At 48.5% G+C, this 22,558-nt stretch overlaps 1 long non-coding RNA gene and 2 other non-coding genes across 3 annotated transcripts in view; 1 reads left to right on the forward strand and 2 right to left on the reverse strand.

Annotated features, from left to right (window-relative positions):
* The window catches only part of LOC139051825 (uncharacterized), an 83,867-nt gene that overhangs the window by 53,562 nt on the left and 7,747 nt on the right, over positions 1-22,558 (forward strand). The window lies entirely within an intron of this gene.
* TRNAG-UCC (transfer RNA glycine (anticodon UCC)) lies at positions 3,056-3,127 on the reverse strand. The gene has a single exon. It is a non-coding gene; the product is annotated as a tRNA-Gly (tRNA).
* Positions 21,161-21,232, reverse strand: TRNAG-UCC (transfer RNA glycine (anticodon UCC)). The gene has a single exon. It is a non-coding gene; the product is annotated as a tRNA-Gly (tRNA).

Raw genomic sequence — 22,558 nt, forward strand, 5'->3', positions numbered from 1 at the left:
ATGTCTTACTCTGCTAGAGATAAAAAATCGTGTTCAGGCGCTATCTCTGTTGTAAGTACAGAAGAGTTGACTACATCCGCATTTCATTTGACGGACCATGTTTAGGGCGACCGAACTTGCAGGTGAGTCTTCATGCAGTAGCCTTGAATTTATAAGAACTTTGGATGAACCGGCTCCCTTCAAAACAATATTCGAGTAGCCGAGAGATGCATGCAAGACTGCTGCATCAGAATTCTGTCTGTGCGTTAGAAGGCACAGATTTTTTTGCATACAAAGGGAAGTGTTTCGAAAGCAGACGGGAAGACTCGCGCTGTGCGAAACGTACCATGCATTTGCCTCATCGCTTTGTACTACTCATTGCCATCATGGTATGGACCTTCTGCTTTTAATTTGTAGCTTTATATGCAGTAGGTATGCAGGTGGGATTAGGCATGGTATCAGCGTGCAGATTACCAGTGGGGTAAAAACACGAAAGACAATCAAAACGGCAGAACGAGCGCTGACGTGCATCTAATGATTCTTTTTTCAGATCAACTTTTGATGCAGCCGCAAAATAAATAAAAATTAGCGAGGATTACGTTACTTCCTAATGCGAAATTTCAGCGCAGTAAATAAGCTGTTTCACCTTTTCGATAGATTGAGATCTGGCTCTCTGAGTGCCACCGCACAGGGGTTACATTGGAGGAGGAGCGAAGAAAGGAATTAAGTTCGAGCCGGCGCTTTGACAACCGGAGACTCGCAGGAAGAGGGGGGAGGGGGGCGGCGTGTACACCCAGCGGCAAACGATGGGGGCAGAAGCGCGCGCAGCAAGCGGACAACACGATAAAGGGAGGAGGGAAGAGATAGCAGCGACTGACTGATGCCGCTGACGCCGATAGTGAGTCAACCCCAGCTGCGGAGTTGGTTTCAGGGACAACGCCGCCGATGCCGACACAAACAAAAAATTGGAGGACGCTTAAGCTTCGCCTTCAAGAGTGGGACGCGACAGCGTTCCCGTCGACCCGCCAAGGGGTGTGAGACAATGCGCTACGGCACAGCGATCACTTGCGATGCGCCCCGCATCGGACTTAGCGCCCACCTATCACGCGGTGAGCGTCGAGCAACGCAGCGTTCGCCGCGGCAACGAAACGTGCGCCTGAGCGAAAGAAACGAACCAAAGAACTCGGTGTCTCGGAGGGGAAGCGATCTACGCCAGCCAAACGTCGTGATCGGCACGGGCAGAGAGATAGATAGTAATCTAAACCGGAAGCACGGCGAAGCGTCGTCAGGGGAGAGGGAGTCCCGCGACGCGCCTGGCAGCGGTCCCAATGCGCGCGCGGCGCGCCTCCTGTCGGGGCAGCGCCGTACATTGAGAGGAGGGGGTCTTCTGTGTTTGCCGCAAGATGGCTCTGCGTGTGCGGAAAGCGCAGAAGAAATGCAGCGGAAACGCACTTCGCAACTCGTGTAATTGTGACTTCTGTACGTTACATGTTCATAATTACCGATATACACTGCAGTATAACTTTCCACGGCTCGTTTCGAAGGCAACACCGCATTCACTAGAGGCGCGTTTGCACCGCTTGGAAGCATCGAACTTGTGGCTGAGTGGTAGCGTCTCCGTCTCACACTCCGGAGACCTGGGTTCGATTCCCACCGGGCCAATCTTGGAAGTTGCTTTTTATTTATGAAGCGCCTGCCGTGATTTATCGCTCACGGTCAACGCCGCCGACGCCGACACCCGACGCCGACGACACCGGCTTTTCTGCGACACGAGCTCCTTAACGCTATCGCGTTAATATGATACCCTCGCTTCCGCAGCGCTAAGAACCAGGTCTAGCCGTGGGAAGGTGGTCACGTATTCGTCGACGTGCCGGGGCCTACGTGAAATAACCGGGGCGTCGGCAACTGAAGAGCACCCTATCCGCCACACAAGGACAGGGGGGGGGACCCTTTCCTCCTCTTTCTGCATGGCGGCGACGGTGTTCTATGCAGTCACGTTATCTTGACTCTCTAGCGGCGTCAGCGGCATCCAGCGGTATCAGTCGGTCGCTGCTAGCGCTGGGGGGATTAAAGGGGGGCGGAGCTGGTTACGAGGCCGACGACAACGCCGACGACGACGCGAAACCCAGGAACAAACGCCAAAGAGCTGCGCTCTAAAAACAGCAGCAACAATCTCAACTAACTATCCAAACAGAACAATGTAGCTAAAAAGACACCCTAATTTATACAATATGACTTCCACAGCTGAGATAAAGATCTACCTAATTTGACTATAAAACACGGACACATAACGTTGATCTAAAAAGTTATAATCACGAATAAGGCGGTTGCATGTAGGCGCTTGTCCTGTCGTTGTAAGATTTCACAGGTTTTACGAGCAAAAGCAGTGTATGATAATGAGGCACACCGTAGTGCGTGACTCCGGAATAATTTGGACCGCATGGGCTTCTGTCACGTGCACCCAACGCAGGGGCGTTTTTGCATTACTCCCCCATCGAAATGTGGCCACCACGCCCAGGATTCCATCCCGTGCCCAAGAGCTTGGCAGCGCATTGCCTAAGCAACTACATGCCCACGGCAGATCCCATCGTTTTCTTTGCACTTTGACTTTTTCCCGCTCCTGATTTTTTGCTGTGGTTGGGAACTATCCCCCTCATTCTTTGCTAGGCGTATACCACATCGAAAACTGTCTCCAAGAAAAAAAAGGACAGAAAAATATCAGAAGAGTAACTCCCGTAGTTTATAGCTTGAGAACGACATAGTGTGCAGTGTGTGAAGACAGGATAATTGACGGATTGAAAGCGTTCCTTCAGCCATTGTGAAATATATTCCGTTGTCCTCGATAACGGCGTGCTTCGTAATGAGATCGTGGTTTGAACGCGTCAATCCTGAGAACTTCATTAATGTTTCACCGCTGAATATTAAAGTACGATCCGACCAGACCTCGAACAATGGAAACGTTCTAACTATACGACCCAAATATAAGCCTGATGATCGGTACTTAGCGATGCTGCCTAGCTTCCACGAGAAAAATAAAACGTAAAAAAATAAGGCTTATATATAAAAAAAAAGACACTGCGTCGGCCGGGAATCGAACCCGGGTCAACTGCTTGGAAGGCGGCTATGCTAACCACTATACCACCGACGCTTTTTTTTTTCTTTAGTGCCTGTTTTGTACTTCTATATCAAACAACAAATGACATTTGAGAAAACAAGACAAATTCGCAAGTTTAAAGCACCAAGTGTCAGCCTTATAGGGTGGACTATTTTAGAATTCTTTGAGCGCGGTCAAGGGTTCCACCCTTGACAGCCAAGCAGGTACACAATCTTGTGCTTTCTGAATTTCCACAAACCTCGACATGCATTCTCGGAAAAGCATTCGTGCAGGCCGAGCATCCGGATCACAGTGATAGCCCGCCATACGGGCGCGCCATAGACAGTGAAGGCCAACTAGCATAATAAGATCATATGGCAGTCCATCATCGTTTTCTATAGATAAATATCTAATACCCTGTGGATCTAAAGGAAAGTCCTTTATGATAGTCCTCTGAAGTACATCCCAAAAGAAGACACCCGCCCAACAATCTAGAAATACATGATCGATAGTTTCCGGTTTCTTACAGATCAAGCAATGCGAGCCCCAGGGTAAGAAAAACACACGATCTTCTAAAAAGGTTTTGACATTCAACGTACCCGTGTGAAGCTTAAAAAAGAAAGACTTGGTCTCTGGCGTTACTGGCATTCTTTTCACCCGCTTAAGCACGTCTTGCCCTTGGCCTCCACTGTATATGGCCCTGTACATTGGCACAGGGAGAACTAGATCGCATACATCTTTGTACAATGTTTTACGTTTCACTGAAAAAAGGTACTCATTTGAAAATCTAACGGACAAAAACCGTACACTTAAAATAACTTCTTTAAGGAATCCCCAAACAGGACCGCTCATATTGTCTGTGCAGACTACATAGCTAGGTAACGCGCTCCTTAGCCTCACTTGGCACACCGTGCGCAAGAAAGGATCGCTTAGGTCGCGGAAAAATAAAAACCGGTTTACGACCTGTCGTATAAAAAGGTGCGTCATTCCCAAACCTCCGTCTTTAACTCGCCTGAACAAATTCGTTCGACTGCATCGTTCCCAATTCGAAGCCCACACAAATACTGCGAATACTCGGTGCAACTTCTGTATATTTACCCTTGAACAATGCAATACCTGCATTACATACCATATTTTCGCGACAAAAAATAGATTGCAGACTGTAGCTCTTGCAAACATTGACAGATGTCCACCTTTCCACTTGTTCGCTTTTATCTGTGTTTCTCTTGTTTGATCTTGCCAATACTCATCGTTATTAAAAAAAATTACTATACCACCGACGCCGCCGCTCGACGTGTCGACGGCCAAGACATATATCGGTTGGATATATTTGGAACTACGGTAAGAGGAGCCCTTCGTCGAAGGCGAGGAGAAAAGGGAAACAGGTCATTGCCATATATGGACCTGGACCTCTTCGGCCGACCGACCGACACAGCAATGATACATGCGTTGTTTCAATACGGGCTGCATGTACTGCGCCTCTGCTGTCCGTGCAATTTTCGCCTCACAAAGAAGGGAGAAATGGACAATAAAATAAGCGATGGCTTTTACACAGAAAGTATTCGCTTGTACGTGCGAGCTTCTACGCGAACAATGCTTTTCTATTAATCTTTTCGTAAAATTGTGGAACAGCATTCGCAGCTTGCACCAAAAAGCGAGTGACTGTCTAAGAAAAGCAATAAAAAAAACAGGACCGACAGAAGGAAATGAACGAAGTGCTTATTATAAAATAATATTTAGCAGCGCGCACAGAAAATACACACAGGTTCGTGAAAGCAAAACAAGAGCAGAGACAAGGTATCATACATGGCGAAGAACTGGAACATGTGTTTGAAAAGCAAGATCTCCAAAATCACTATATGAGGATCCTCATCAACGTGCCAGAATCGCCGTTTCCTTGGTGACATACGATAGCCACGGCACACTAATGCACAAGTCACGTTTTATGTCGATGCAGATAAAACGTGAAAAAAAAACAATAACCAGTTTCAAGAAAAAAAAAACTGCGTTGGCCGGGAATCGAACCCGGGAATTGTACAATCGCACCAACCCAGCAAGGGCTGAGGAGAGAAACAGTCAAACCTCTGGCATGTGAATCAGACCTTCAAAGCTGGGAAGCCAGTCTGGTTTGTTTTTAGCCGTTTGTACACTTGAACTATTCTGCTTGCAGTTTCGTGAAAGTAGCTCCTTATTGGCCTCACGTCCCGATCTGCATGACGATTGGCCACTCTTGGCAACCAAATGCTATGTAGGCCCGGGAGCATTATCATGTCAAACGGAAAACCTTCGTGGTTATGAACCGGTAAAAATCTAATGCCATAGCTACCTATGGATAAGTCCTTTTTTAAAGTTCTTTGAAGAATATCCCCAAAGAAGCAACCTCCCCTACAGTCTAGAAAGCGTGTTCAATTGTCTCAGGTTTCCTATAAATAAAGCAGTGAGTGCCCCAAGGTACATGCACATATTTTTCTTCCATGTATGTCTTTACTTATAGCGTATTAGTATGAAGCTTCAAGAAAGTTTTGACACCACCCTAATAGGCATGTTCTTGCCCTTTTTAAGATCTGTTGACCTTGGCCAGCGTTGTATTGAGTTCTATTCAGGGGAATGGGAAAAAACACATTAAACTATGTCTTTGTACAGGTTTTTGTGAGGCACGCCACAGAGTTATTCGAGCGAGAAATCAGCTTCTAAAATATGACAGGAAATGCCAACTTCTTTTATATACCCAGAAATGCTACCTCGCAGACACTTCGACCATCCAACTAAGCTTGGCACATATCTACCTGTCCTCACTTGGCCACATTTTGTAAAAAAAAGGAGTCAGTAACAGTGCAGAAAAGCATAAAGCGATTCCGCAGCTGCCTAAGATACAGATGTGAGAGGCCAAGTCCTCCTAAATTGGCACGCCTAAAATTATTTGTTTGTTTAGTTCTTTCCCACGTAGATCCACTGACAAAAACAGCAAAAACGCGATGTAATTTCTGAGTGTTAACACGTGAGCAAGGTGATACCTGCAGCACGTACCACAGCTTGCTAATGAAGTACGAGTAGCAAATTTTGGCGCGTACGAGTAGACAGATTGAAGCGTTTAAAACGAGATTTCCTGCACAGTGGCAACGTCTCCACACCAATAGTGTTCACTGGATCTGAAATGCTGCAAAGGTACACCTAAGTATTTAACTGGCGTGACGACCAAAGACATGTTTGCGAAGACACTTGGGGCCGAAAGCCAGTAGCAATGCCAGAACCCCAAGCTCTCTCCAAATTTAGCGCTGCCGGTGACTGCAAAAATGTTTGCAACGTTCAGAACACTAAGAACGCTTTCTGGGTTTGAACATAATACAACAACATCGGCAGCGTATGCGGGTAGCCGCACTGCAGTTGCTTGCAGACGGAAACCTCGAACGCTGGTGCTTATTGATTACGGTTAGACAAAATCGCTTAATGTACAAACAGAAAAGTAATGATGAGAGAGGACATCCCTGGCGCACAGAGCATTGAATGTTGATTCGTATTCCCACCACTTTAACAAAAACAAAACGCGCTTTGTAATTCCTATACGCCATGGCAGCAGCATTTCTTATAAAAGAACAAACATTTATATGCCGCAACATACACAAGGGCAAATTGTGAGTAATAGCGTATCAAGGGGGCGGGGCCCGGGTACAAGGGACCGGGGGGTCGGAAGGGGTCATATACGTCTTAAGACACCCGGAAATAGTCGATATCCTCGCCTTCCTCGACTACAAATGGGGGGGGACGGGGGGGGGGGAGAAAAGACCTATAAGCCCCGGGTGCCAGACCACCTAGCTACGCCACTGATTGCGAGGCGCCCTACGCAATGCTTTTTCAAAGTCGAGTTGTATCATTCCGATTCCTTCGCCAGTAGTGTCACAGTATTCGAGCACGCACCTTGCCTTGTGAACATTTATTATTATTGTGCGACCTTTAATTCCACATGTTTGAACTTGTCCAACCAATTTGCTTATAGCCATTCGCATTCTTTTAGCCAAGACCTTAATATAAATTTTGTAATCGTCATTTGTATGCGCTATTGATCTGTAAGAAGAAACCTGCCTTTGGAGCTTGGGGTCCTTTGTTTTGGGAATGAAGACAGTATGCGACGTTAGAAACGACGGCTGCAGGAGACCTCCATCCTAAACGTTGTTAAATAATGAAAGTAACACAGTAGAAAGGCGACGTTTTATTGATTTATAAAGCGCTGCTGTCAGCCATCGGGTCCAGGTGGTTTGCTGGGGTCGAGCTTATCAATTGCCATTTTTTCTTCTTCGATTGAGATAGGAATCCCTAAGAGCATTTTTTGCGTCATCTGGTCTTGTCACCGGAAGCAAAAATTCATTTTTAAGAGCTTCAATGTGGCCTGAATTATAGGCAAAATGTTAAAGCCCGTTGTAAAGTTCGTCGAATGTCTTTATTGTCCACGCAGATTACTTCTTGCCGCTCGATTTCCAAAATTTGGTTTTGTAGGCACGTTTTTTCTCGATGCCGAAGGCTCGTTAGGGGGGGGGGGGGATGTCTGATCGGCTATCAGTGGTTGTGCTATTGCTCTCAACATTTCTCCCCGGTACCTGTCCTCGTCAATTGCATGTTGGTTTTGCTTCTTGGCTAGAACGTCGTCTTTAAACATTCCTGGTTGTTTGCATTCTTCTGGTAATAGTGTGTCCAAACATTCATGAAGACCTTTCTATTCTCCCATTTTTTGTGCTGCATTCTGCTGGCATTCTCGAGTGCTTTTATTTTTGCCCCTTCAGAGAGGTCCCACTGTTCCCCCAGACAAGCCTCATCAGTGGTGAGCAATTTATGAACAGCGTCATTGACATGCTCTGCATACACTCAGCATGTCGTATACCTTGTCGTTAAATTTTAAACTTTACCATTTAAACTTGCTTCTTTCGTTTTTCATTTCACCAATATCGAATTTCACCAGAATGTGGTCCCTACAAAAAGATATTTTTCTCCGTACTCGCGACACAAAGCTAACCACTCTGCTGATGCATAAGATCGGTCAACGCGTGCACGGCTGAATCCTTGGAAGTGCGTAAGTCGCACACATGTGGGCATCTCCAAACACTCTCCCACATCCTCCAAGACGTGCTCTTGAATGATTTCCATAAGAGTTTCTGTAGTGCTATCACTACACTTTTGTGAAGATAACAAAGACGGGCTCGGCGAAACAGAGCAGCCTTCTTTAACAATGGCACACACCCGAAGACCCGGCGCTCAACTGCGCCCTTCGTCGTCTTCTTTCTGACGACTGGTGCCTGTAGCAGGCAGCAGACTTCTGGCGATCGGGCCCCGTGGTGTGCAGCTTACTTCGCGCTATTACTCCCTACATGAAAAGCGACTGTCCCGGTTTCCGGTCGGAGGGAGTAAAGGATGACAGAGGGCGCGGGAGAATGTTGATCAGAGGGACACTTCTTCGCGGGCGTAGTACAGTTTCATCCGTACTACATCAACAATCTCGGCTCATGGCCATCGTTGGCTCGAGCTCATAGTAGATGTTTGAGGGACGAGCCCGTAGCTCACGTCGCTGAGTCGGCTGACGATCTTGTACGGGTCAAAGTATCTACGGAGTAATTTTTCCCATATCCCTGATAACGGACGGTTGTCCACACCGAAACGCAGTTGCGGGGTTCGTACTGGATGTTCCTTCGGCTACTGTGGTAATGGCGGGCGTCAGTGCTCTGCTGGAGACGCATGCGTTTACGAGCAAGCTGCCGAGCTTCTTCGACCTTCTGGACGATGTCTTCAGCATTGTTCCTTCTTGTTGGTTCGTTGTCTACCAGGAGCAGGGCGTCTAAAGGTGTTACGCATCGTCCATAAACCAGTTCAAATGGTGTGAATTGGGTGGTTTCCTGAAGAGTCGTGTAGTATGCGAATGTCGCGAGTGTCAGAATTTGGTCCCATAACTGGTGCTCTACGTCAACGTTCATCGAGATAATATCGGCCACAATTCTACTGAGGTGCTCCTTAAGTCCATTAGTTTGTGGGTGGTAAGCCGTAGTTTTTCTATGATTAGTGTTGGTCAGGATGACGATCTCCTGCATTAAGTCAGTAGGAAGTGCAGTCCTTCGGTAGGTTATAAAGATGGAAGGGGCACCGTGACGGAGTATGACGTCATAGGCAAAGAACATCGCGACTTTTTTATTGCTTCTGCGGGGCACAGCTTTTGTTTCAGCGTACCGCATTAGATAGTCCGTTGTGACGACTATTGGCGGCGAGGAGTTACGGAGTCGCCATCTAGCGGAAACGCCTCGCTGGCGTAGTATGAGGGATCAGGCGGCGCGCTTTTCATAGGTTTTGCTGTCAGCTCTCACTGAAAACACCACGCGCGAGCTCTCCCGGACATTTCTGTGAGTACTTTCGAAACGAGAGAAGTTTGTTACTGTCTTAATAATAATCTTGGGCAAACTGAAAGCACACAATCGTTTACAGACGCTATCTCTTTACCGAATACGTACAGGGAACGCCACTGCGCGCGGTCGCCGCGATGGAGTCTCCCGAACCGGCTTCTTGCGTGAAAGGTAGGTAAACGCTGAGAGCCAGCTATGTGAAATATGTTCTTATAGTGTTTGTATAACTAAATTGAGCGTAATAGAACGAAGCCTCAATGCAGCGATCGCGCAGATTCCTAGCGATCGGCGCGTCTGGATGCTTGTCCGCGCACTGTTTCGCTTTCCCCGCGCGCGCGTTTTCGCACCGTGCCATGAGCTTTAGGCCGCAGAATATGAGCATTTGACAGTATACAAGCAACCATTGATGCGTGGGTGTTATCATAGCTGTTCAAAAATAACTTCATTGTACGCCTACGGGGGCTGTGATGTGCCGTCGCAACGATTCAATCTTTTTTTTTTCTAAATTCTTTGACCTTTCAATATTATTTCTCGAGTTGCGTCGCACTGTATGTTTATCGGTGTTCTCAGCGTGCAATTTCCCGCTGCTCCTTTTTTGTAATCCAGTGCATGCAATTATAATTCATAACACAAACATGACCATATGCCATGCTTTTTTTTGAATGTGCTTCTTAGCGCTGCTTTTCCACTCCACTCAACTTTTCAGTATCTATAGCATCGACAAGTTCATAGACCAAACCGTCATGACATTAGTCGGGCAGCGGACTTGGGCGAGCGTCTCAGTGCGCGTTTTCAGAGCATCGCAGACCGGGCGCCGTAGCAGAAATCTTCCTCGCGTCTGTGCTTGCTGCATACCCGAGTTGTAGCCGATGTTCGCCGGTTTTATGTTTCGCTAGCCAAACTTCACGCAGCTTGTCCTGCGGCTACGTGTGAATAAGGCTGACTGCGGGCTCCGTTGCGTACTACATCCGGCATTGTGGCACCGAGCAGCAGCCTACCATGTTGCGCGCCTTCACAGGCAGCCACTACCTATTGTAGTGCTTTTAAGCGTTGTAAAGGAGACACTCGAAGCGGGAAAATTTCGCCACTAAATGAGGACCGCAGCGTACGAGGGAATTGAAACTCTCGTTTTCAGCTCGCTTCGGCGCTCCCGAAGCAGCCGACGCGGCCGCTATGTCCACGTGATCCCTCCTAGCACGTCACGCCGACGGTGGCGCCAGCTTTTCCAGTGGTGGAGCTCGAGGCCAATACATTTGTTGCCTGCGGATGACGTAGGAAATGGATCGAGAAGATCCATTCCCACGTGTTGAAACGGTGCTGGAGAGTGTCAAGGGGTTGCAGAAGACCAGCAGGTTTGAAAAATGCGCGCGCGGCGCGCCTCCTGTCGGGGCAGCGCCGTACATTGAGAGGAGGGGGTCTTCTGTGTTTGCCGCAAGATGGCTCTGCGTGTGCGGAAAGCGCAGAAGAAATGCAGCGGAAACGCACTTCGCAACTCGTGTAATTGTGACTTCTGTACGTTACATGTTCATAATTACCGATATACACCGCAGTATAACTTTCCACGGCTCGTTTCGAAGGCAACACCGCATTCACTAGAGGCGCGTTTGCACCGCTTGGAAGCATCGAACTCGTGGCTGAGTGGTAGCGTCTCCGTCTCACACTCCGGAGACCTGGGTTCGATTCCCACCGGGCCAATCTTGGAAGTTGCTTTTTATTTATGAAGCGCCTGCCGTGATTTATCGCTCACGGTCAACGCCGCCGACGCCGACACCCGACGCCGACGACACCGGCTTTTCTGCGACACGAGCTCCTTAACGCTATCGCGTTAATATGGAACCTTGCGTCGCTGACAATCGCGGCAACATCTCACGTACCGCTGAACTGAGGAGAACAGTTGTGGCCAGGAATACTGCTGGCACATGCAAGGTAAGGTCCTGGAAAAGCCTAAGTGTCCGGCACACAGGTCGTCACATGCTCGCAACCCTTCTTCGGGCAGTGAAACTGGGACAACGAGAAGGAACGTTTCTTGGGTGTTTTCGAAGTTCTTTTTGTAGAGAACGTTGTTGTAGACGCAGTAAGAAGTCTGCAATTCGTGACATCGCTCGTGGGACAACAACGTCGGCTCCCTGCAGGTATATGATGAGGGCAAGCAATGTGCTATCTGCACGTTGGAGGTAAGTCATCTTGACAGCGTCTCATGCTCCAAGATACGGGATGTCTTGCTCTAAGTCACTTGACTTCAATTGTATAGGTGCGCTTAGGAGGCAGGGCGCATCGCAGTGCTTCTGTCCGTATCGATAAAACGCCGTGACGCCGCTCTTCTGAAGGCGGAGGCTCCAAGGAGTGAGGCGGCCTGAAAGGTCCCTAAGACTGGCAAGCCAGCAGAGTGAGTGATGGTCACTTACTACTCGAAAACATTGGCCGCACAGGTAGGGTCGGAACTAGCCGTTGGCTCAAACGACTGCGACATATTCGTGGAATAGTTGACTTCCGTTTTGCTAGACTGTGGCTCGTGAAGGCTACTACTCGTTTGGCGCCGTTTTCTCACTGGACGAGTATGGCACCGAGCTCACGTTGCTGGCGTCCGTAGTGATTTCTATGTCAGCCTTGTCCTCGAAGTGCGCGAGTACGGGGGCTGTTTGCAGTCACTTCGGCAATACTGTAAAGTCTGCTTGTTGCTCTTCTGTGCACTCGAAGGGTACATCTTGGCGTGTTAACTCGTCAATGGTTCGGCGATCCTTGAAAATCCTTCGACAAAACGACGGTAGTAAGCGCAGAGCCCTAAGAAGCGTTGAACTGCCTTCTTGTCAGTTAGACGCGCGAACTCTGCGACGGCAGCTAGTTTCTCGAGGTCTGGCCGAGCACCGTGGGGGCTGAATACTTGTCCGAGAAATTGACCTCCTCGATGCCAAAATGACAATTCTCAAGCTTTATAGTCATATTTGCTTTGCTGATTGCCATGAGTACGTGCTTAAGTAGTTCTAGATGTTCATCAAACGTTTTTGAAAACACTACAACGTCGTCTAAGTAGACTAAGCATGTCTTCCATTTCGTTCTAGAGAGAACAGTGCCCATCATACGCTGAAATGTGGCAGGTGTGGAGCACAGGCCGAATGGGAGGACATTAAATTCACATAATTCATGAGGCGTCACAAGTACTGTTTTTTCACAGTCGCGCTCATTTACTTCGATCTGCCAGTACCCTGCCTTAAGATCCAAAGAAGCGTACAATTGGCGGTGGCGCAGGCGGTCCAGAGCGTCATTGATCCGTGGCAGGGGATAAACGTCGCGTCTGGGGACACAATTAAGCCGTCGATAGTGTGCACAGAAGCATAGTGTATGGTCTTTCTTTTTAAGTAACATGACAGGGGACTCCCATGGACTTATGAACGGCTGAATAACGTCATCATTAATCATGTTCTGGAAATGGCGCTTTATCACCTCCCTTTCCGTAAGCGAAACGTGGTACGAATGTTGACAAACGCAGCGTGCTGACTTGTAGGAATGCGGCGTTTTGTAACGGACGTGCGCAGTACTTTAGATTCGGTTGAGAAGTAGCCAGAGAAGTCACTGACAATGCCGAGTGGTTGCTGTTTCTGTCCTTCCAATGAGCAGGAGTTAATCTTAATGTGATCGCTCAGGTTGACCGTTTCCGCTTAATTAGGCGGATAAGTTCCGAGCGAGGCGACATCAGTGAGGGCAGCGACTTCATGTAGGAAGGTGAGAGCTGTACTTTGCTGTAAATGCTGACATTCGTTGCGGGAGTTTGTCAGTAGGACTAACGAGTGTCCGTTCAGAAGCTCGACGAGATACCCTGCAATACAGATGTTCCGTTTAAGCATTAACGAAAGGTTTACCTCGTCGATGCCCTCATAGCCATCCAATGCGTCGCACGTCACCAGGGTCAATAGGCTGCCTCTTGGCGGTACCGTTATGCTGTCATCGACGCTGTGCAAGGCGTTTTCGTTGTGGTTCTTGTCGCTAGCATCGCTTACTATGGCTTTTGCCGTAGAGAACGCCACGCTCAATTTCTCCAGGTCAATTATGCCTCCATTCCCCTGTAGAAAGTCCATGCCGAGTAGCAAGTCCCTCGAGCAACTGGGCAGAATAATGAAGACTCCGACGTACGTAAATCTGCGTATATGTATTCGAGCAGTGCATCTGCCCACGGGAATTAGTAGATGACCTCCAGCAGTATGGATCTGTGAAATCCACTTTGTCAAATCTTGCTCATAACCGACCTGTCCGAAGCACCGTCAGTTAAAGCTGTGACTTTGTCGTCTATGGTAAACACAAAGTCCGAGATAACAAATTGTTGATCACCAGAATGCGCCTGAACGTCGGTTCATTGTCGTCCTGATCATCATCATCATCAGCCTAGTTACGCCCACTGCAGGGCAAAGGCCTTCCCATACTTCTCGAACTACCCCGGTCATGTACTAATTGTGGCCATGTTGTCCCTGCAAACGTCTTTATGTCATCCGCCAATTTAACTTTCTGCCCCCCCCCCCCCCCCTGCTACACTTCCCGTCCCTTGGAATCCAGTCCGTAACCCTTAATGACCATCGGTTATCTTCCCTCCTCAGCAGATGTCCTGCCCATGCCCATTTCTTTTTCTTGATTTCAACTAAGATCTCATTACCTCGCGTTTGTTCCCTCACGCAATCTGCTCTTTTCTTATCCCTTAACGTTACACCCATCATTCTCCTTTCCATAGCTCACTGCGTCGTCCTCAATTTAAGTAAAACCATTTTCGTAAGCCTCCAGGCTTATGCCCCGTAGGTGAGTACTGGTAAGACGCAGCTATTAAACACTTTTCTCTTGAGGGATAATGGCAACCTGCTGTTCATGCTCTGAGAATGCCTGGCACCCTAGCCCATTCTTATTCTTCTAATTATTTTCGTCTCATGATCAGGATCCGCCGTAACTACCTGCCCTAAGTAGATGTATTCCCTTACCACTTCCAGTGCCTAGCTACCTATTGTAACTTGCTGTTATCTTCCGAGGCTGTTAAACATTACTTTAGTTTTGTGGAGATTCATCTTGAGACCCACTCTTCTGATTTGCCTCTCCAGGTCAGTGAGCATGCATTGCAATTGGTCCCCTGAGTTACTAAGCAAGGCAATATCATCAGCGAATCTCAAGTTACTAAGGTATTCTCCATTACCTTTTATCCCCAATTCTTCCCAATCCAGATGTCTGAATGCCTTCTGCGAACACGCTGTGAATAGCATTGGAGAGATCGCATCTCCCTGCCTGACGTCTTTCTTTATTGGGATTTTGTCGCTTTCTTAGTGGAGGAGTACGCTGGCTTTGGAGCCTCTATAGATATCTTTCAGTAATTTTACATACGCCTCGTCTACACCCTGATTCGGTAACGCTCCCATGACTGCTGAGGTTTCGACAGAATAAAACGCTTTCTTGTAATCAATGAAAGCTACATATAAGGGTTCGTTATATTCCGCATATTTCTCTATCACCTGATTGATAGTGTGAATATGGTCTATGGTTGAGTAGCCTTTAAGGAATCGTGCCTGGTCCTTTGCTTGAGAGAAGTCTAAGGTGTTCTTGATTCTATTTGCGATTACCTTAGTAAATAGTTTGTAGGCAACTGACAGTAAGCTGATCGGTCTAAAATTTTTGAAGTCTTTGGCGTCCCCTTTCTTATGGATTAGGATTATGTTAGCGTTCTTCCACGATTCCGGTACGCTCGAGGTCACGAGGCATTGCGTATACAAGGTGGCCAGTTTCTCTAGAACAATCTGCCAACCATATTTCAACAAATCTGCTGTTACCTGATCCTCCCCAGTTGCCTTCCTCCTTTGCATAGCTGCCAAGGCTTTCTTTACTTCTTCCGGCGTTACCTATGGAATTTCGAATTCCTCCAAGCTTTTCTCTTTTCCATTATCGTCGTGGGTGCCACTGGTACTGTATAAATCTCTATAGAACTGCTCAGCTACTTGAACAATCTCATCCATATTAGTAATGATATTGCCGGCTTTGTCTCTTAATGCATGCATCTGATTCTTGCCAAATCCTAGTTTCTTCTTCAATGCTTTTAGGCTTCCTCCGTTCCTGAGAGCATGCTCAATTCTATCCATATTATACTTCCTAATGTAAGTTGTCTTACGCTTCCTGTGTCGTCCTGATCGAAGATATTTAATGCCCTCGGCATCAGCGGCCTCACCTCCGCTGGGCGCTTGACTGAGTTTTCCGCCTTTGTAGGTTTGTACAAACGGTGCCTACGAGCTTCTCGAGAAAACGCGGGACTTGGCGTTTGGTATCGAGCGAGCAATGATGTACAGGGCTCGTGTCTTTGGTGCTCTAATGAAGAATCACGACGCGCGATGAAGTTCTCTATCTCCATGGATGGGGAGATCACATGTGGTGGGCGAGGAGCACCTGGAGAGAACCTACGGAGACCCACGAGCCAATAGGGACACATCTTGTAGATGTGACCAGTTTCTCCGCGATGAAAGCATAGGAGCCTGAGGTCAGTAGTCCGCTCGATGGACGATGATGCCTGAATACTACTTCAGTTTGTTCTATGGGGCGCATGACGTTTGAGGGGCCGTACAGTGATGGTCGTCGTACCGCGTCCGCTTAAATCGTTCGGACTGGCTTGCGCCATTGTGGTATATTGTAGCGTTCAGGAGCTTATATGAATTGCCTAATCTCGTCGCGCACTACCTCTGCCACAGTAATTCCCGCTGTCGGCGCGTTGGGTACATGCAATTTCTGGAACTCTTCTCGCACCACAGCCCTGATCAATTCCAAAGTCATGGTAGGTGGCTGTTCGAAAATTACATCACGTTGCGGTCGTACTGTCTGGCACGCTGTCGAAGGGCCCTTTTCATTTGTCTCTTCAGGAAGGGAGTTCGCGAGTATAGTGTGCGGATTTCAAATAAGCATAGCAAAGATTACTCACTTCACACCTCGCGTCAGATATCGGACCTTCTTTACTTCCGCCATTGAGGCATCCGCACGTCTCAAGAGCCGAGCCATGGCTTCAGTATGCCTGGTGACGCTCTCGTTCGGGGCTTAGAATCTTGCCTGTATTGCCAACTCTGCTCTCTCCTTCCAGTCCGTGTTGGAGCAGATGTGCTTAGATACCCTCGAAATTCGTCCCATGAAGACAATGCAGCTTCATCGTTATGCAACAACATCCTGGCATAGTCTTGGAGCACGAAGTACACTTTGCGATACTTGCGCTCTTCGTTCTATTCGTTGCATTCGGCGACCAGCTCAAGATGGTCTAGCCAACCTTGCAAGTCTTGAGTAGCATCACCATGGAATGCAATTGTCGTCTGTAGCTGGTTGACGACGAACTGCACCGGCACAAATCCGCAGCAGGAGACTGTGGACTCAGGTTCATCGTCCGGATACACTGGGGCAACAGACCGTGCTCAGGTTGAACCCCTTACCGACGGTGGCTCGTACTTACGTGTACAGGGGTAATTTCTCCCTGACATCATTTCCCACATTAGAGTACAATAGCAATTATAAGGCGCCCACAATTATCAGTTGTGACGGTTTCAGCTCTACGTCCCAAACTTCGGCATATAAGCAAGAAACTGCCAGCTGCGAAACTTGTTGCATGGGTTACACACACATCATAAGTTCTTATAAACATTCGCACTATGTTGTCTGTATGTTCGTGGGATTCTGTTTTAATTTTTTGCACGGCAAGTATATCTAGCTCGTTCTTTCTTAACAACCTGAAGATTGGTTCTGTCTTCTGTTGGAGGTAAGCATGCTTATATTAAGTTTTGCTGGTTGAATGTTATTTTTGATATCGCACCCAGAGCACAGCGCTTACTTATCCGTGCGATGTCTTGCTGAGCGATGGCAAGGCGCTGTTTTTATAGCTTGGCTTTATCGTCGCGTTGAATCGACGAGGAACGCCACGTGTTCGCGGTGCATTTCTCTGCGCCAGTTACATGGTTCTGATCATTCTCCTTCTGATGCCGCATACGTTCGGGTAAAGGCCCAGCCATGTCCTCGAGGCGACACTTTATAACAGCAACGTACGTATCCATGGTTGTGCAACTGCTTTTCACGAATGGAATCGACGCCGCGCCTCCCCCGTTGTCCTCAGGCGAGTTGCTCTTGTCACAGCGTCTCCGGCGCTGTGTGAGGCCTCGTCTGCCACCGTGGCCTCGACAGCAAGCGCCTGTTCCCGGAAGCTACATTCAGCTTGGCCGGAGACCTCGGCGTTAACGCCATCTAGCGCAGTCTGCGTTCCTGCAGACGCCGCCACTTGCTTTTCCTCGTCATCCATTAAATGTCCACCTCGGTCACAAGGCACTCCGCGGCTAGCGATGCGGGCATAGTATCTTGAGCAGACAGCTTATCCGTGCACAAAAGCCTTGCATTGTTCGCAGCGTGGGACTTCGCGCTCACGTCGACTATGGCCTGTGGTACGGCATTTGAGGCTGATGTGCGCACGAACTGGCAAGACAACTAGCACTGTCCCTCCTCCCACTCGCATCTGATGGGGAATGAGCTAAATGGTTACTCCATGTCGTACGACAAGACGAACAACCCTGAATGTCCAATCAGCCGATTCAAAATCAGCTGTTTTCGATTTGTAGTTGCTCACTTTGACCTCTCCGAATTCCATGGAGGCTACGTATAGCCGCGTCTGTGACATTGAAAGCTCGCCAGTGAATCTTGACGCGTATCTCCTGCTTTTCTGCATAAATCACTAAGCACGTACGGTCATTATCAGTGATGTGGTCTGCGCGATGTAGCGCCTTCTTTGCTTCTTCGGACCGGAAGTTTATCAACCAGAAAGAGATAGCAACGAGAGGAAAGGCAGGGAGGACAATCAAACGAGCGTCCGCTTTGCTACCCTACACTGGAGGTGAGAGAAACGGGGGAATAGAAAGAAGAAAAGAGGAAGGAAGTGGTGACTGTGTGTGCAGTAAAGCACCGTGACACCAAAGTGGAATTCCATAGCTAGTGATCTGCGTTGATCACATCTGGGACGACCAAAGTGCCAGTGGTCGTTGCGCGATTAGGAGGCCGTGGGTGAGTTATGGGGCTTACTCGAGAGTTGCAAGCATTGGATTAAGATCACCCAGTACTGTATCCAGTACCCAGCTCTGCACTTCGCGCTGATAGAGTATGCAACTTGCTGAAAAGTACACGAATGGTGTCTATGAGGGACCGAAGCATCACAACCACTTGCTAGTCTCCTTCGGATAATTTAACGGGAGTCGTCGCTGTGGACTCTACCGCGGTGCGCTCTATCCTTTGATGTGACTGTGGCATCGGCTGTGGCATCGCTCGTGACTCCGGCTGTACCTCCGGCTGTGGCTTCAACTGTGACTTCAACTGTGACTTCAACTGTGACTTCAATTGTGGCTTCAGCTGCGCCATAGGCTCTGGCCCCGGCAGTTTCTTTGGCTGTGGCTTCAGATGGGGCGGAGGCTGTCGCTTTGGTAGCGCGGGGCAAGCTTCAGTATTGGTATTGTGCGGCATGACCTTAGACTCGACTTCACCAGGCATAGGGGGCAGAGGAGAAAGAGTTGTTGGATGTGGCGTGCTCTTCACGGAGGCATATCTGTTTCTTGACGTCCGACGGCGTCGGGAGCGTCGTTTTATAAGGACCGCAACAACTTCCCGACGAGACGAATGGTCTCTCGCCCTCTGCTTCAAGACTTCTCTTTCCTTCTTCATTTTGGGACAGTCCTTGCAGGTTCGTGGGACCAAATTCAATTGGGGCATTTCAGAACCGTGGCTGTACAGGAGCCTGCAACGTGGAGCTCTGTGCAGCGCGAGAAAAGTCTCGTGTTCCCGCACACAGCGCTCACGTGTCCCCGCCTCATGCAATTGCGGCATTGGAGTGACCTTCGAATAATTGGTGGCGCGGGGTGTCTAAATTGGCCTATTCTAGTGAAGCCATCAACGGCTGGTTTCACTAGAGTAGGCAAGTCAGCGCTGGAGATGGAGACGTCCGCGTCGTAGATGACGCCAGTAGTGGTGTCACTGTCCAGAGGAATATGTGAGCGGACCTTCATGCCGCCAAGTTCCGTAAGTTTGCTAAAGGTTCGCAGCGCCGTCTCATGTATACAACGTCAATAGCCAAGGCATTCTTTCGTATGTTGACTCTGACGTCCGCGACTTGACTTGGCGTCACTGCTTCACGAAGCACCAAGACAGACTGTCCGTTGAGTCGCCTCAGGTTGTCAGTAGCGAGTTCTGGTACACATAGAATCGTACTGACGGAAGTATTCGGAGTTGGTCCCACAGTCGACGTGCTTGCAAACAAGTAAGCCCTAGTGTCTCTTTGTTTCGCCTTGCGGCTTTTGAAAAGTCGTCATCGGAGAAGTCCTCACTGCAGAGCGACTAGACACTGGTATTGTCGCGGTCGGTGTCGCTCTGGAGGCCAGTCCGCGTCTTAGACGCAGCCACCACCTTCCTTCCTTCTTTCTTTCTTTCTTTCTTTCTTTCTTTCTTTCTTTCTTTCTTTCTTTCTTTCTTTCTTTCTTTCTTTCTTTCTTTCTTTCTTTCTTTCTTTCTCTTTCATTCTTTCTTTATTAGAACATAAACATAGTGAAATATTTTGTCAGCCGGCCAAAGCAATGATGCTGAAGTCGCCATCACCAGTAGAGGCGCGAGGAGGTCACGTTGCATGCGTGCGGCATCCCATGGTGGCTCCCCCGTGATATACACAGAAATTAGGCGAAAATAGCTGAGCTAGAAAAATAGCGTCCTGGCTGACAGACACTTCGTACTTGTCCTCTCATCAGCCAGACATGTGACATGAGGGGTGGGCGCCAATTCCGCTCACCGGCTGTATGACATTCGCGTCCTTTAAGGGCTTGCGAAAACCATCGATCCTATAAGGACATCCTGCAATGTCCCACTGCAGGATGACAAAGGTTTTGAGTCCGCTCCTGGAGGGCAGTGGGGTCAGAACAACATGGTTGCCCATGGGTACGAAGAAGCACGAGTTATCATCGCTGGCGTCGGCCGCTGTCGCAGCCTGTGGAGAGCCCTCCATCCTACGTCTGCACGCGTCGGTGACCCGAACTGCCCTGCTGTTTACCGTGAGAGCGAGATAGTCAGCAGCATGGGAAGACTGGGTGACTGACAGAATCGCGGAATGCGGTTCATTTAGTCAATGTAAAATATAATCCGTAGTCCTTGACTACGGCGTGCCTCATAATGAGATCGTGGTTTTGGCACGTCAATCGAGAGAATTTAAATATTTTTTTCAGCGCTCAATACTACAATACAAGTTCGCTAAGGTGACTGTTTGGGCATGTTGGTCGGACATGAATGCTGCGCTCGTGTGTCTCAGCTTCTTCTTTGTCCTCATCTTGAACGCAAGAAGCTGCATTTGTGACCTACCAACATGCCCAAATAGTCAGCTTAGAGAACTTTATTTGTAATACATTGGGCTCATTGCTGCACGTTTCTCGTGACCAATGGGCTACCCTGGCCTTTAGCGCTAGTGCCTTTTGCAGAGCGCATTCAATTCGCTAGTGTGTCTCAGCCGCTGCTTTGTACTTGTCTTGGGCGCAAAAAGCTGCATTCACGTCAGTACTGCAGCACTACCGCACCAGACCAAGAACAACGACAGAAATCTCACTACACGACCGGTATATAATTCCGGTGATCTCTAGTTAGTGATGCTGGTTAACTTCCACGAAAAGAATAAAACGTAAAAAAATCAAATTTAAGAAAAAAATTAAAAATATGCGTCGGCCGGGAATCGAACCCGGGTCAACTGCTTGGAAGGCAGCTATGCTAACCACTATACCACCGACGCCACTGTCCCACGAGTGCGGGGCCAAGGCATATATAGGTTGGATATATATGGAACTACGGTGCGAGGATCAGGTCTTCGTCGAAGGCGAGGGAAAATGGAAAGAGGTCATCGCCATGTATTGACCTATTTCGCCGAATCGCCGCCACAGCAATTCTCCATATGCATATGTTGTTTCAGTGCGGGCTGCACGCATTGCGACTCTACTGTCCGTGCTCTTTTCGTCTCGCAAAGGAGTGGACAGCTGGGCAATGAAGTAAGCGATGGCCCATGCATGAACTATTCACTTATACACGTGAGCTTGAACGCGAACAATGCTTTTGTTTCACTCTTACCGTAAAATTGTGGAACAGCCTTCGCAGCTTGCATCAAAAAACGAGTAACTGCGTAAGAAAAGCTATAAAAGAAAAAAAGACGGGACACAAAGAAGGAAATGTACCAACCGCTGAACATAAAATAATATTTTGTTGCGCACACAGAAAATACACACAGGCGCGTGAATGAAAAAAGGCGAGCAGAGACAAGGTAGCATACATGGTCAAGAACTAGGGCATGATATTTAATATCAAGATCTCCAAAATAACTAAAATAGGATTATCATCAACGTGCAAGGCGATTTCCTTGATGAGAAACGATATCCACGGCACACTCACGCGAGTGTCCGTTCGATCTCGATGCAGAAAGCTGCCGTTATTTCCCCTGCACACTGGTCACGATAACACCTTAGTACACTGCACTGGTGAAATAACGCCTTGCAGCCACATTGGGAGCAATGTGCTGCTATGTGGCTGACTACCCTTCCCTTTATTTAATTGGGACGTTCTCCGAGACGATCGTTCGTACCGCGGTCAGTTTGGGCACTGTAGCAATGACGCATGACACGGGAATTTCATACACAGTAGAGTGGCAACAATAAACAAATCTTGTAGCGTGTTTGTCGTCACACATGCGAAGTCCCGCGTTTTCTCTAGCGCGGCCGCGCGGACCCTGTATTGAAAGCTACATGCGATGGTGTCTACGCGTACAGAGGCCTCATAGCTTCGTGTGCGCCGTGTTCTAGGCCGCTTAGTTCGCGTTGAAGCGAGAGGTCTTTCGCATGCCTGGATACCGATCCTATTACATGAATCGTACTGACCGCCGCGGCGGTGGCGTTTGTGCTCTGACTTCAAACAATCTGAACTGCGAACGGCGGTCAGAATTCAGTGTTGTCACGCCAGATTACGAAACACTGACGTTAAGGTCGAGTTCCACCATATGTTGTGTTCGTTATCATCCACCCTATGGGCGTCTTGCGCTGGAGTTTGAGGTATAGTAGCGGCGCCTGGTGGC

The sequence above is a fragment of the Dermacentor albipictus genome, unplaced genomic scaffold, assembly GCF_038994185.2.
Source record: "Dermacentor albipictus isolate Rhodes 1998 colony unplaced genomic scaffold, USDA_Dalb.pri_finalv2 scaffold_15, whole genome shotgun sequence".
Lineage (NCBI taxonomy): Eukaryota > Metazoa > Arthropoda > Arachnida > Ixodida > Ixodidae > Dermacentor > Dermacentor albipictus.